Source organism: Nycticebus coucang, chromosome 1 (assembly GCF_027406575.1).
Source record: "Nycticebus coucang isolate mNycCou1 chromosome 1, mNycCou1.pri, whole genome shotgun sequence".
Lineage (NCBI taxonomy): Eukaryota > Metazoa > Chordata > Mammalia > Primates > Lorisidae > Nycticebus > Nycticebus coucang.
In genome coordinates this window covers 127,504,183-127,517,763 of record NC_069780.1, presented here as the reverse complement: position 1 = coordinate 127,517,763, position 13,581 = coordinate 127,504,183, and the positions used below count along the sequence as shown (strand labels likewise).

The 13,581-nt window shown below is 45.9% G+C and overlaps 2 protein-coding genes across 4 annotated transcripts in view; both read left to right on the top strand.

The window, feature by feature from the left end:
- Positions 1-13,581, top strand: part of CKMT2 (creatine kinase, mitochondrial 2) — a 118,000-nt gene that overhangs the window by 9,562 nt on the left and 94,857 nt on the right. The window lies entirely within an intron of this gene.
- Positions 1-13,581, top strand: part of RASGRF2 (Ras protein specific guanine nucleotide releasing factor 2) — a 274,601-nt gene that overhangs the window by 217,970 nt on the left and 43,050 nt on the right. The gene's annotated exons all lie outside the window — the stretch shown is intronic.

Sequence of the window (13,581 nt, the reverse complement as noted above, 5' to 3'; positions counted from 1 at the left end):
GATAGGGTCACTGCAAGGTTCACCCTCCTGAGATCCCAGTGGTCAGAGAATTTACTAATTAGGAAAAGTAGGATTGGGGCCTCAGCACCAGTAAGCCCTTAAAACTTCATGAATAGTCACTAAAATAAAAGTAATAAAGATAGCACACTAAATAAAAGATGCGAAAATTCCATGTTACACATCTCAAATAAATAAAAATGGGTATTGTGGGACTCAACTTCCAACACTCATCCTTTGCTCAGTAGAAATGTTTAGTCCCTCTTCTCTATCATCTCAGTGGGCTGCTGGTAAATCCATTTTGCCTCATTACAGATAAAACATAATAATAGGGTTTCTCCCCCAGGCTGATTATCCATCTCACATCCCATTCCTCTGGTTTTTTGGTTTTGTTTTGTTTTTTACTCAGCATGTTGACATCTAATTCTTGGGCCCACAGTGGCTTCTGACAAGCACAGTCGCTTTTATAGACAAGGCTGAGAAGATTCTCTTCCCTGACCTCAGTTGGCCTGGCAAGTTTATGCCAAGACTCACCAGTGTGCCAAGGCTGGGGTGTGGTGTCTCAGCTTCCCTCCGTTCTTCCAGATTTTCTCTGGAGAACCCTCTGCTGGCTTCGCTATCAGACCTACTTACTTTTTCTTAGTCCCCAGTGTCCTCTTTCTCTAATTATCTCAAACAAGAATCCCTCACAATTCATGTATAACTCTTATAGTAGTTGTTTTTGATAGCCTTTGCTAGAATGTAAGCTCCTGAGGGCAAGCTTTTGGTTTTTTGACTTTTTTATTTATTTCTCTCTTCCTAGTGCCTAGAGCAATCTTGGCACATAGTAGGTGTTCGAATAATATCTATTGATTGAAAAAAGAGAAGTACCACAGAATCAAGGACAGTATGCTAGGATTCTTTTATTTTTGCTAAGGAGAATTTATAGATGGGGAGAGATTGAGGTGCTGAGCCCCTCACTTACGATAAAGAGTTTTCCAGTTAGGTTTTGTCATCTGAATTGCTTGACACCTGAATTGTTCAGACAGTTCAGATGTATTGCAACCTAAGTGACTTCAGCTGTGCTCACACATGAGCAAGCCCTTCTGTCTCCAGTTCTGAGAAGGGATCCCAGCCCCTCACACTCTGTCTAACGGGAGCCTATGGCAATGGTAGAAATTACCCAGGTGTTCCATCTTTTCTTCTGACATGACTGTTGTATATAGTACGGACCCCGGCTGAGTAGGAGAGAAAGGGAAGGCCCCTTCCTGAGGCCCCCAAGGAAGCTCTCACTGCAAACTCTGTTGTCTTTTCTTACTTTCTCTGCATGTGTGAGTGGCTTTAGGGGTCTGTGGTTGGTGTCAGATGTCCTGGTGTAACCTCATCGTGTACACATCCCGTCACCTTCCTCATCCCCACAAGTTCTCAATCATCCTCTCTATACAAGCACAGTAGAACCTCTGTAAGGTAACCAACCAAGGGACTGTAACAAACTGGTCAACACATAGAGGTGGTCAACCTAAGGAACTAGGCCTGCTGTACTGATGCCTACATGAGGTGCATGTCCGGTCTACGACAGTTAGGTCAGTGTAAGGAGCTGGTCAGTGTAGGGTGGTGGTCAACTAGGGAAGTTCTCCTGTGTATGACATTATGCAGGACATTTTTGTTACATTTCCTCTATTGGCATTTTTTGGGGGGTGTGAGTGAGCGTCCAAGTCTCCTTCCTTGCCCTGACTGATTGGCTTCTGGCTGCCTGGTGGTCATGCAGCCTCCACAGTGGGCAGTTTTAGGAAGCCCAGGCAAGCTTTTGGGAATAAGTTGGTGAACAGCTGGAGTAGATGGAGCTGGTCTCTGCGCATGGTGCTGGGCACCATGCTGTGTGCCCCCCATCTCCTCTCACCCACCATGGGGGTAGTCTGAGCCGTTTCAGTTTGGGGGAGGTGTGAATGTGGCCCTTGACCTCCTGGACCCAAGAAAGCAAACCATTATGCTGCTTAAAGAATAAAAACCCATCTTGGTACTTTTCTCCAAGTTTATCTAAAGGGCTTTACTCTCCTAAGGCAACATTTGGCTATAGGATGGGACCGCCACTCTCAAATCTTACACTGTAATCTGACTCTCCCAACTAACCCTTTCCTTTACTATCTTTGGTTTTTGCATCATAAAATGAAGAGCTTGAAGAAGATGATTTCTAGTCCTCTGATTGAGTCTGTACCAGTTGAGCCCACTTAAGGAAGAATGTGGCATTAGTGTGACAACCTGATTAGTTTGAATCAGTCGCTTTTAAAAAATGAGTAGGCAGTTGTAGTCATTTCAAAAATATAGCCAAGCACGGTGACAGTTGCGTTTTTTTCTCACATGTCACACTACCCAAGGATGCCACTTCAATTTTTAGAAACAAGAAAGCTACAGGGAAGGACCAGGATGTAGGTTTGTCCCCGTATCATCTAGACAACCGAGACATAGACATCATGTATTTACCTCTCATTCCCCATCAAAGGTAACTAATACTGGCAGATACTCCCTGAGCTTATTCAGGAGAAACACAAAGTTGCAGAAGTGTTGGGCACTGGGGGTTGGTTCTCCGGAAAAATAAGAGCTCCCTAGGATATCACCTCCACCTCTCTACCGCCATGTGGTGCTAGAAGAGCATTTCTTCCCCTGGACCCTTCTTGCCTTTTCTTTAGTTAATATTTGGCGAGGTTAGAATGTTCCATTTGGTGGGGGATGGGGGGTTCTAAAAATCTTCATTTCTTTTTTTTTTTGATGCAGAGCCTTACTATGTCGCACTGGGTAGAGTGCAGTGGCATCACAGCTCACAGCAACCTCAAACTCTTGGGCTTAAGCAATTTTTATGCTTCAGTCTCCCAAGTAAATGGGACACAGGCATCTGCCACAATGCCCGGCTATTTTTTGTTGCAGTTGTCATTGTTGTTTTAGCAGGCCCAGCTGGGTTCAAACCCGCCAGCCCCAGTGTATGTGGCCGGCGCCCTAACCACTGAGCTATGAGCACTGAGCCATAAAGATCTTCATTTCTTAACACAATCTGGCCTAGTCATTCTTCATCTTGTATCTCCTCGCTCTTTGTTGTTTTTGAAGTTGAAAGTGAAGCCGCAGACCAAGCTGGGTTTCTCCCACGTGCCTTGTCTATGATCAGCAGAAGCTGTGGCAGCCCAGGATCAGGAGGACCTGTCTGGGGTTTTGTCAGTAAGTTTGTGTTAGAGACAGGGTCTCACTATGTGGAAGACTAGGCTGGGCTCAAACTTACAGTGGTAGCCCCGCCTCAGCCTCCCAAAGTGCTGGGCTTACAGGCACGGGGTGTTCTTGCTTCAGCCTTGCCACCAGAGCGTCTTTGGGGCCCTGAGTTGGTCTCTCAGCCTTTTTGGATTTTTGTTTCCTTTTCTGAAAATGAGGAAAGCAATCCCTGCTCTGTTTCTCCCAAGGATGTGATAAAAATTAAAGGTCATGTTGAAGTAAACAGGACTTACAATATCGATGCGCGTGACGAAATCTTTGACATCTGAGGACAGGAGAGAAGCACAACTCGCCTGCAGGTCCCGGGAGAAGGCTCATCTCATTCATCTCTGTCTCTCCTTCCCCGTAATTCTGTGACACCAGACACACGGCAGAGGCCCAGTGAATAGTTGTCAAGTTGAGTTTACATTTTAATGTCGCCTTTGTTCCTTCTCTCTTGGAGGCCATTTTGCAGCCTTTAAAGTTTCCACAGTCAGCCAAGACAGAGATTGTAACCACTAATGGACCAGAAATCGGGGCTGTGTGTGTAGACAAGCTAAATAAAGCAAGGTGTCGTCATTCGGTGCCCATACGCTCGAGCAGCTCCTGCTGGGACGCCTGATGTACCGTTTACACGATCCCAGGTCTCTGCAGGCGCTGGAGCCGCAGAGTGTTTAAGCAGCTGCTTCTGTGTGATTGCTTTTGTCTTCTGTGCACAGACAGAGGGGTGAGACTTGGAGGCCGGCTGTGGACAGCACAGGCTCATGCTTGAGTCTCTGTCAAAGGCCTTGTATGTATAATCTGTAGCAATGTCAGTTTTCCTGAATTGTCTTATTGACCAGCTGATTCTGAAGAGATACCCCATGCATTTAGTTGAGGAATTTCACAGACATGGGCTGGCACGGATGGAGGAGCCTGCGGCTGTGCCCACAGGTTACACAGCTGGCATCATCAGACAGACCCTGGGTACAGTCTGAATGACAAGTGGCCAAGGATAGAACAATCACACGTTTTCTAATTGTAGGCTTAGGGGAATGTTTTAAAAAACATAAGATGAGACACAAATGACCTCCTTATGTAATACTCTCCTTCCCAAAGAGGTCTGTAGAGAGATCATTGCTGTTACCTTGTGTGTTTCCTCACCTCCTTGAGTCATTCCCTATGAGACCCGAGTACCAGAGTGTGCCGCACGCTGGGGTGTGGGCAGGGTCCATGAGGTCTCAACCTCAAGGAGGTGCCAGTCACAGGGCACAGGTCTCTACTACAAGCCACATACTTGATGCAATTGTGTGTGTGTCGGGCTGTCAAATCTGGTTTTTCTGGTCATCTCAGACTCCCAGGCAAAAGACCAGTGGCACAGGAGGAGACATAGCAGGCAGCAAAAACCCTGATTTTCTTCACTGGGCCACCTAAGCAAGACAGGCTCAGAGCATGAAGCCAATCCTGTTAGCACCTGTGGCCACCCACCGGTAGGAAGTTAAGGCAGGCGGAGGAGGTTTCTAGACAGAGTTATCCCTGTACATTCACTGCCCCCATGGAGCAGGGGAGGACATGGCCCTTTTCACATCAAGCCACACGAAAGACGCTTCCAGGAAACCGCCCAGCTAATCGCTCCTGTGTGAAGGTGAGAGATGCTTCCCGGGCAAAGCAAAAAGCCGTGGATGCACTGGAAGTGAGCCGCTTCCGTGGGTGCTCTTGGGAACCAGGGGGACCCACGGGGTCCCATCTGGGTGACCTTCAGCCTGCCCAGGAAGATTGCTGGAGGGCTTATACAGTCCCCTCACACTTGGGTGAGATGGAAAACCGGCAGGCTGGGCCTTGGGGAGTTGAAAGTGACTCTTAGGAGGACAAATGTTGTCTAGGCCGGGGGAGCTGGCCTAAGGTCTCCAGTACAGAGGTCTCCATAGCTCCAGCAAGGTACCCGCGAGAGGAAAAGCTCTAGACACTTTCACTTGCTATGTCCAGAGAGTCCCAAGGCTAGCCTTCCCCTGCAGCATTAGTCCTTTCCCCTGGACCTGAGCTGCAGGACCTCAAGCAAGTGGGGAAGGTGGTGGAGAGGGCAGAAGGGCCTTGTGCAGGCCAGACCCCAGCAGAAGGAAGACTGAGCTGGAGTTTTGATTAATATACCGGACTGGACATTCTGATTATTAAAATGAGATCATTCTTATAAGTAAAAGGTCCTAGAAGACTTGGTTGCTGCTGGAACCATGTGTGGGATGGGGAAGGATGGCCTGCAGAGCAGAGTGTGAGGCTGGCAAGAAGCAGCAAGGCTGTTTTCTGATTTCATCCTGTCCCAATGCAGGAAGTGTGGGGTCCCATGGGAGAGCAATTTCACTGAATCTGTCAAAATAGCTCAGAGATTATATTTTTAATTCACTTAGATCCTCTTACATTCATTTTATGAACAAAAAGGTATGTAGTTCACTGATGGTGAAGAGCTCTTCAGTTTATACTTCAGTTTACATGCATTTGTGGATTTTATTGAGGTATTACGTATTTCATACCATGGGCACTCACTTAAGTGTATAGCTCAGTGACTTTCTACTTGTCTACACGCTCATATGTAAACTACCGTCCAGATCAAGATCTGAACGTTTCTAGCACCCGAGAGGTCCCCTGAGCATTGCTCAGTTTTCTATTACTTTTCATACTGCTCTTATTGACATTATGCTCTTTTTATGTATTCAGAATAAAATTCGTTATCTTCCAAATAATTCATTTCCTCAGTTTTTTTTTACTTTTAGCATTGCTTATGCTGCTTTTTTTTACATATATACATCCTTTTCCTATTATAAGATGGTTTTATGTATGCTTTGTCCTGTGAACATACAAACAGAAAATACAGCCTCGTGAGTCTTTTGTTAAAATATATATTCCCTAACATTTTCTGAAGACAATTAGCAAATAAGTATAGTCTAAGGCCTACAATGGGAATTTGCAGTATTGCAATGCTTCTGCGTAGTGACTCATGGCAGCTGAGTCTTCGTATCTCCAAGAATCTCGGCAGAAGCTGAACTCAGACCCAGGCTGTCTGTGTAGGAAAGGTGTCAGAAGTCACGTGAACTTCAGAATCCAGGTGGAAATGCCGTGGGCTGCAGATTGAGGGTGGTCTGTACTGAGGCCCTGCTGTGGCATTGTTGGCTGTGTGTCTGAGCAAGCTGTTTAGCTCCTTAGGCCTCCATGTCTTTACCTGGAAGTGGGGAGAAAATGCCACTTTTTCCTTCTAGCTTTTGTGAGGATCACATGTGGCAAAGAGAGTGGCCGTGATAGATGCATCCTCCAAACACTTGCAGACGGCTGCCCTGATTAGAGGTGGTGTTGTGAAGGTGGCATCTGGTCAAACCCAGACCTTCAGGCAGGTAAAATGCTGTTGCCCTCATAGAACCAGTGAGCCAGGTAAGTCTCAGAGGGGCTCAGCAGGCACTGCCCTGTCAAACCTTCTGTGGAGGTGGAAACGGTCCACCCGAGTGATTTTCAGCCAGTGTGCCATGGCATACTGCTGTGCTGTGAGAGGATCTTAGCTGTGCTGTGAACATTTTTAAAGATCATTAATTAAATTATTTTCAAAGGAAGTTCAAAGCACAGTAAGAATATTCTCTTTTTGCTCTTTTTTAGATAAATATAATTTAAGTGTGGTGCAGAAGTTCAACTGTAGGTTCAAGTGTGCCCTGAAATAAAAAAGGTTGAAAGACACTAGTCTATACCTTATGTCCCATACAGTGGCTTCTAGTTACACGCAGCTACCTGATCACCTGAGATGTAGCTAGCGTGGCTGAAAAACTGAAGGTTTAATGTCATCTAATGTAAGTAAATTTAAACAGCCCTATTATTAACAGCACCGTTCTAGACCTCTCAGAAGCAAAGCTGTGGGGAAACAGACGCAGTTCCCCACAGCCCTCCCACCCCCTTCCATTCTTCTGAAGCAGGAACCTGATTGGTGGTCTCCACGCTGGCTCCAACAATGAGCTTGCTGGAGGGGGGGGTCACGCCTATATTAGGTTTATGGAGAGGAAAGCAAAACCTTATGTCAGGTCAGTGTCAAGATTATAAATCTCAGAGAAGATGGGCTTTTTCTCAATAAGGGAGCAAACCAACGAGCATCCTTCTGTCCCACAGCCCCAGGCCAGGGGGAACCTGCTCTGTGGACTCACTGGGGTGGAAAGGAGGATGCTGGTGTGGTGGCCTCTACGTAGCACGTTCAGGGATCCCAGGGATCAGACTTTCCCCAAAATGTGAATTTACACATTCCTACTATTCATTATTTTGATAGATGACAGGGACCCCTTTTTGATTTTTTTATTTCTTGCCATTGCTTAGCAAAACGTACATTTCAGTGTCAAATTCAAGCCCTAAATTCAGGTATATTCTTTGTTCCCAATCCAAAATGGAGGTTGGGCCAGGGCAAACAGGAGACCTGGATGGGAGGTGCCCCCCACCCACCACGGCAGAGAGTGCTGGGGTGCCTGGAGGCATTCTTCCTCCTTTAAGAGCTCAAAGGTCAGGCCCGATGCTGACACAGTACAGAATATTTGGTGTGGGTGGAGAATAAGAGGAGGAGGAAACAGCCAGCTGCCAGGCAGCCAGCTCCTGTCACCCACCTGATGCGCCAGGCCTGCTCCCAGCTCTGCCCCTTCTTGTCTGCTCCCGCTCCTGCTAGCCAGCCAGGGGCCACTTTCCTTCCACACTCCCTGCCTGGTCACTGCCCTGAGCAGCGGCTCTTCTCTTCCACTTGCAAGACAGTGCCAGCATACATTGCTGACCTTTGAGCTCTTGAAGGAGGAAGAATGCCTCCCGGCACCCCAGCACTCTCTGCCGTGGTGGGTGGGTGGGGGCCACTTCCCATCCTGGCTCTCCTGAAGATGCTGAAAATGTTACAGACCCTTTCTCCCAGGCCTTCACCCACTGCAGGAGATGTGTCCCTAGTCCCCAAGTGGGGAGGAAGCATTGGATCCCATTGAAATAATCTAGGAGCCTTTAGCCAGGTGTGGTGGCACTTGTCTGTGGTTCCAGCTACTCAGGAGACTGAGGCAGGAGGACCAATTAAGCCCAGGAGTGGGAGGTGGCTGTTAGCTATGATGATGGCACTGCACTCTAGCTGGGGTGATAGAGCAAAACCCTGTCTCAAAATAAATACGTAAATAATAATCTAGGAGCTAGCCTAATTGTTTTAATTATGATATGGGGCACGTGGTCTTTTATAGGTGACTTGAGAATGTAATTCTTAGAAGGTTGTGAGATGTATTCTGAGTGACAAACCCCCAACTAAAATAAAAAATTAATAAATACCGTCTCACAGTGTATCAGGCACTTGTTTTAAGCAGTTTTCATAGATGTATTAAGTGGATTCCCCCTGACATATGCTTTGGACAGAGGGAAGGTCAATATTGTCCTTACCCCTGTTTTATAGAGGGGGAAACGGAGGCTCAGACAGATTAAATCGTTGCCCTGATATTACACAATGGCAAACGGCAGTACCAGGGTTCATGCCTGTGTGGCGGCACGGGTCTTGCTCACAACCCCTAATCTCACAGATGCTCCATTTTGGAAGCCAACTCCTGAGACCCAGACTGCTCAAAATGTAAAATGTAAAGCCCGCTTCTGACTCAGAACAGTGAGACTATCACACCTGAACACTGCCGCTCTCCCTCTGTTTCTAAACCTTTCTGCAGAAAAGTGACCTTTGTCTGCGACCCTGTTTTGTGTTCCTCACACAAAGGATTTGTGCTCGCTGACCACAGTGCAGGGCAGAGTGCTGTGTCACCTGCATGAGAACTCTGGGGTGAGAGGTGTTCAGGGTGCAAGGCCAGGAAACCCCTGCTGTTCTTAGGGCAATGAGACTCCAGACACCCCCACCCTGACAAGTGCGTTAGATGCTGCCACGCTGCTCAGGGACCCAGAGGGCCACTGAGGCTCCTGGGCCTGTCCCCAGCCAGTAGGAGTGGATGGAGATACCAGGAACAAGAAGATCAATTCTAGTGTCAATGTGAGATGCTGGCAGTCATGACTTTTTTTTTTTTTTTTTTTTTTGAGATAGAGTTTCACTTTGTTGCCCTCAGTAGAATGCCATGGCATCACAGCTCACAACAACCTCTAACTGTTGGGCTTAAGCAATTCTCTTGCCTCAGCCTCCTGAGTAGCTGGGACTGCAGGTGCCCACCACAACGCCCGGCTATTTCTAGAGATGGGGTCTCACTCTTGCTCAGGCTGGTCTTGAACTTGTGAGCTCAGGCAATCCACCCTCTGTGTCCTCCCAGAGTGCTGGGATTACAGGCATAAGCCACCCCACCCTCAGCCCTGAAATATTTTTTTTTAATGACAGATTAGTTGTCTGCTGCTTCAGCCGTACAAACAGCTTTAGACAAACACCTAGCCGGAGGATAATCAGTGGCCTGTACGCTTTTGACGTTAGTCTCACCCTTGCTAATCAGTGCCCTTTCACTTCTAGTTGTCCTCTGCTTCCTGTTGACCTCGGCCCTTCTCAGCTAAGAGATCCCAAACATTCACCAGCTACAAACCCGTTTTCTTCACAAACTTAGATTTCCCATGATAGCAGCCAAAATGAAATAGAGAAGGCTGTATTTAATTTAATGAGTCCAACCACTTCAGTCCCTTTCGGCCCCTTCTGCTTTCCTGGACACACAGGCTGACATTTACCCCCATCACTCCAGTACTGAGTCTGCTGCATTATTTTACTGGCCTCTGTGCTCTCCTCGGCTCTCAGAACAGAACAGACGCCCCAGGCACCACAGTTCACTTTAGTGTCTCAGAGATTCCTGGGTCAAAAAGCGATGAGAGAAGAGAAACCCAGGAGGCCGAACACTAGTCTGGATTCCAATGTGAGTTCGCTACTTTCTTCATTGTGCAGATGGCAAAATGATCTGTATGGAGTTCTAATGCCCAAGTGATTTGTCCTGTTGCAAAATGTTAAGAAACTGTTACTTCATTAGTATGGATGTTTTCTTTTCCTCTTTAATCCAAAAGATAGATTTTCATTCTCTCTTTTTCTTTGGTTCAGGCAAACAACCAACCACATAAGAAAACTCTAGTTCTTTTAACTATTTGCCGAAGTTTTTTCTTATCTTTTATACATTGTTGTTATCCTTTAAGCTTGTCTTAAGGGGAGACATTTACATCAGGATTTAAGTCACTGTGAATGAGATTTAAGCTTTTAGGAAGCTTCACTGTCTAGGAAATGGAACTTATTTTCCATTTCCCTTAGGTGCCAACAAAGAAATTTAGTTTTCCCTCTACAACTGGTGGGATTCTGTAAATTTCTGTAGACGGATTTCTCGGAGAAATGACTGAGGAGCACCACGTGGGACTCTATGCACATCAGGAGCTTATTATGTCTGTCCCAGGAGGTTTCTGATGCAAGGGCCCGGGGTTGGGGTGGGGGTTTTCTCTAATTTGCACCCCTCACTCTCATAATCACTCTTGGACCTTAGAAACCTTTCTGGAGATGATGGTACCCAATGGAGTCCTCAGCATGGGGAACAATGTCCAATGACTTTGCCTGGTCCTTGTTGGGTCTGGCTGGGCCTGGCTTAGTGTTCTCCATTGCTTTAGAGCTGCCTCGGGATGCCAAAAGCCAACTCAACTTTTGTCAGGGCCCGGGACGTCGTGTCTCTGTCTCCAGCCCAGGGCCTCGTTGGAGCCAGGACACTAGGTCTCCGGCCCTGGCCCACTCAACTGGACGCAGGCTGCTTCTCCAGCTTACTCAGGGTAGGTCACATTCAGGTCTCAGGTGCCAAAGCACCTTGGAAGTCACAGTCAACATTAGTAGGAGCCAGCATCTCAGCAGCAATCTCTCATCAGCAGTCTTATTAGGGGAGGGCCGATCAGGCATCCTGGGAGCAAGAAGTGGAGCCAAAGGACAAGGCCTGGCTAACTTCTCCCCAAGCTATTTATAGAAGTAATCCCGTGGCCACCTATGCCACAGGTGTGGAGACTGCTAACCAATGATGTACATACTTTCGTGCTGTCGTGTGTTAACGAGAGCCAATGATGTTAAATCCCTTCCCCAATCCCTTATTGCCAAAGTATTTCTCACAGGTGCCTCCTATAAACACTCATGGGTCATCTGCCGGTTGGCTCAGGACCCACAGTTCTGCCTCACTTGTTCCCCTTCTCTCTGTGGTCTTCTCCCCACTCTGCTCCTGGATGTCACTAACCCCTGGAGTCTCTCCTTGGATGAATGACAGAGATGCTGCTTCTGTTATGTCCTCTATGTAACTCTGAACACATTTTCTTCTTGGGAAAGGAATGATACACACCTGCCTACTAGCTTTCTTCATCTTTTTCCCTCTTACGGATCCAACTGGGGAGAAAAAAGTATAACTAATAGACTACCTTCTAGTACTTCCCTAAGGCTTATATTCGAGTTAAACATAATTTTGTTGGCAGGTGGCATTATTTAACTAAGAAAGTTTTAAAGATCAGCATTGAAGCAGGCCCTTCCAGAAATCCCTTTTTCCTCTAGTCTTTGTCCTTGTCTTGAAAGCTATAATCAACATAAATTAACCACCTATCTAGAAATCTAATGGAAAACAAGACTTCTGGAAAATTCCCTTCTTTTCTGAAAAATGCTTTTTAACCTGACTGATTCCCTTTTGAGGCTTAAAGATATAAATTTGGGAGCTGATTTCAACATTGTGGGTAGTATTTAAAAATTCCTATAACCAAAGCTGTTTAGAACTAGAGGCTGAATTTTATCATGTCATTAGAATGCAGAATCATTTGTTGGAAAATGAGCTAATAAATGGTTTCCTGGGCTTTTTATTCCCTTCTCACTGAATCGGTGTCATTCATCACCATTTGCCTCTTCCGGTTATTTTTGTTCTCTCATATCTTCCATGCTTTGCACCGCGCCGTTCCTAGTATCCTCCCACTTTACATCTGCTAAAATAATTTCCCAAGCCACCAGTTTAAGCATTCGATAAGAAATTGCCACTTGTCTCAAAGTCAAGGACACTCCACGTGGACATCTGTCCATTCATCAACAAAACTGGGGGGCTTGCCAGAACCATGTAAGTACTGTGCTTACTCAATTTTGGGTTTAATTATCTCCAGATTATGCTACCTGAAATATAAGTTTCTAGATGATATCCAGGTACACAATTCCTGTATTTGGTTCATCTTTGAAGATTCGAGATGAATATCTGATGAGTAATTAATGACTAAGTATTGAGCATGGATTGGAAAATTCGGAATTACTATGGCATTGCTTTGTGTACTTTAATTCCAAACTTACTGTCCTTCCTTCCTCAATTAGAATGTTCTTTTTCGTTATGTGAACAATGAGCCTTTTATTGTTGTATATAGGCAATGAAAAATGCTAAACAACCCTGCTCTTACACTTTTCCAGTGAGAAGCCCAGAGTCAGAGCCGTTGTTCCCCAGAGGTGGCATGGACTCAGGCAGCCTGGGGATGGTGTAGTGGGCAGAGGGAGTGGTGCCATATGGGGCATCCTATCCCAGCTTTTAGCCAGAACAATCTCCCCTAGAATAGAGCTTCGATATTAAAGTTCTGAATAAAGGTTCCTCTCCTCAGAAGCCTTGAAAACCACACTGGTTTTGAGGCCTGCTATCTCTAGTTCATTTTAATGAGGAGTCCAGAGGTGTGTGTCCCAGATGTGCCACGGCTGATTTGCATACATCTTGAGACGATCGCATGTTTGCCTCTGTTTTCCAGTTTACGAAATGGCCCAAAGGTAACCAAAATCTGTACCACCATTTAAGTTAAATTATTCACCTTGTATTAGTTGAGGAAGACAGAAAACACTAGCATGCTTTTCATTTCTCTAACTCTAAAATCATTAAGTTAAACCTCAGTCTCTTAGTGTTGAGCCTAACACATCCTCAGCCCTTCTTTATGAGCTCTTTGTTCCAGGTTTTGAAATTCTTTGTGTGGTTTTAATCCACCCTGCAGCATTTCTGCTTTCTTTTTAAAATCTCTAGCCACTTAATACACTGTACTGATTACAACGAGAAAATTACTCACATAATTTTCTTTATCCTCCAACTGTGTTTATTGAATCAGACTTACCCAGGGTCCTAGAGTTCCCTCGGCCATACATAGTCTATTACTAATTATTACCCTGCTCTCCTGAAAGAATGAATGTAATTTCCAAAATGCCTAAGCTATCAATAGGGATTAGTTTTAAAGTGCTAGAGAATCTGATTTATTGCTTTGCAGATTATTTTTCTGTTGCATGATCTAGTCTTATTAATGCAAACTGGATTGTTCAGACTGGAAAGCTGAGTCTCAAGATCCCTGTCTCAGTAGTACAGGTGGGAAATAGTTCCAGGTTCAGTGACTGACATTTCAGCCTAGCCTTCCCCAAGCCAGCCAGCACTAATTCACTGATAGAGG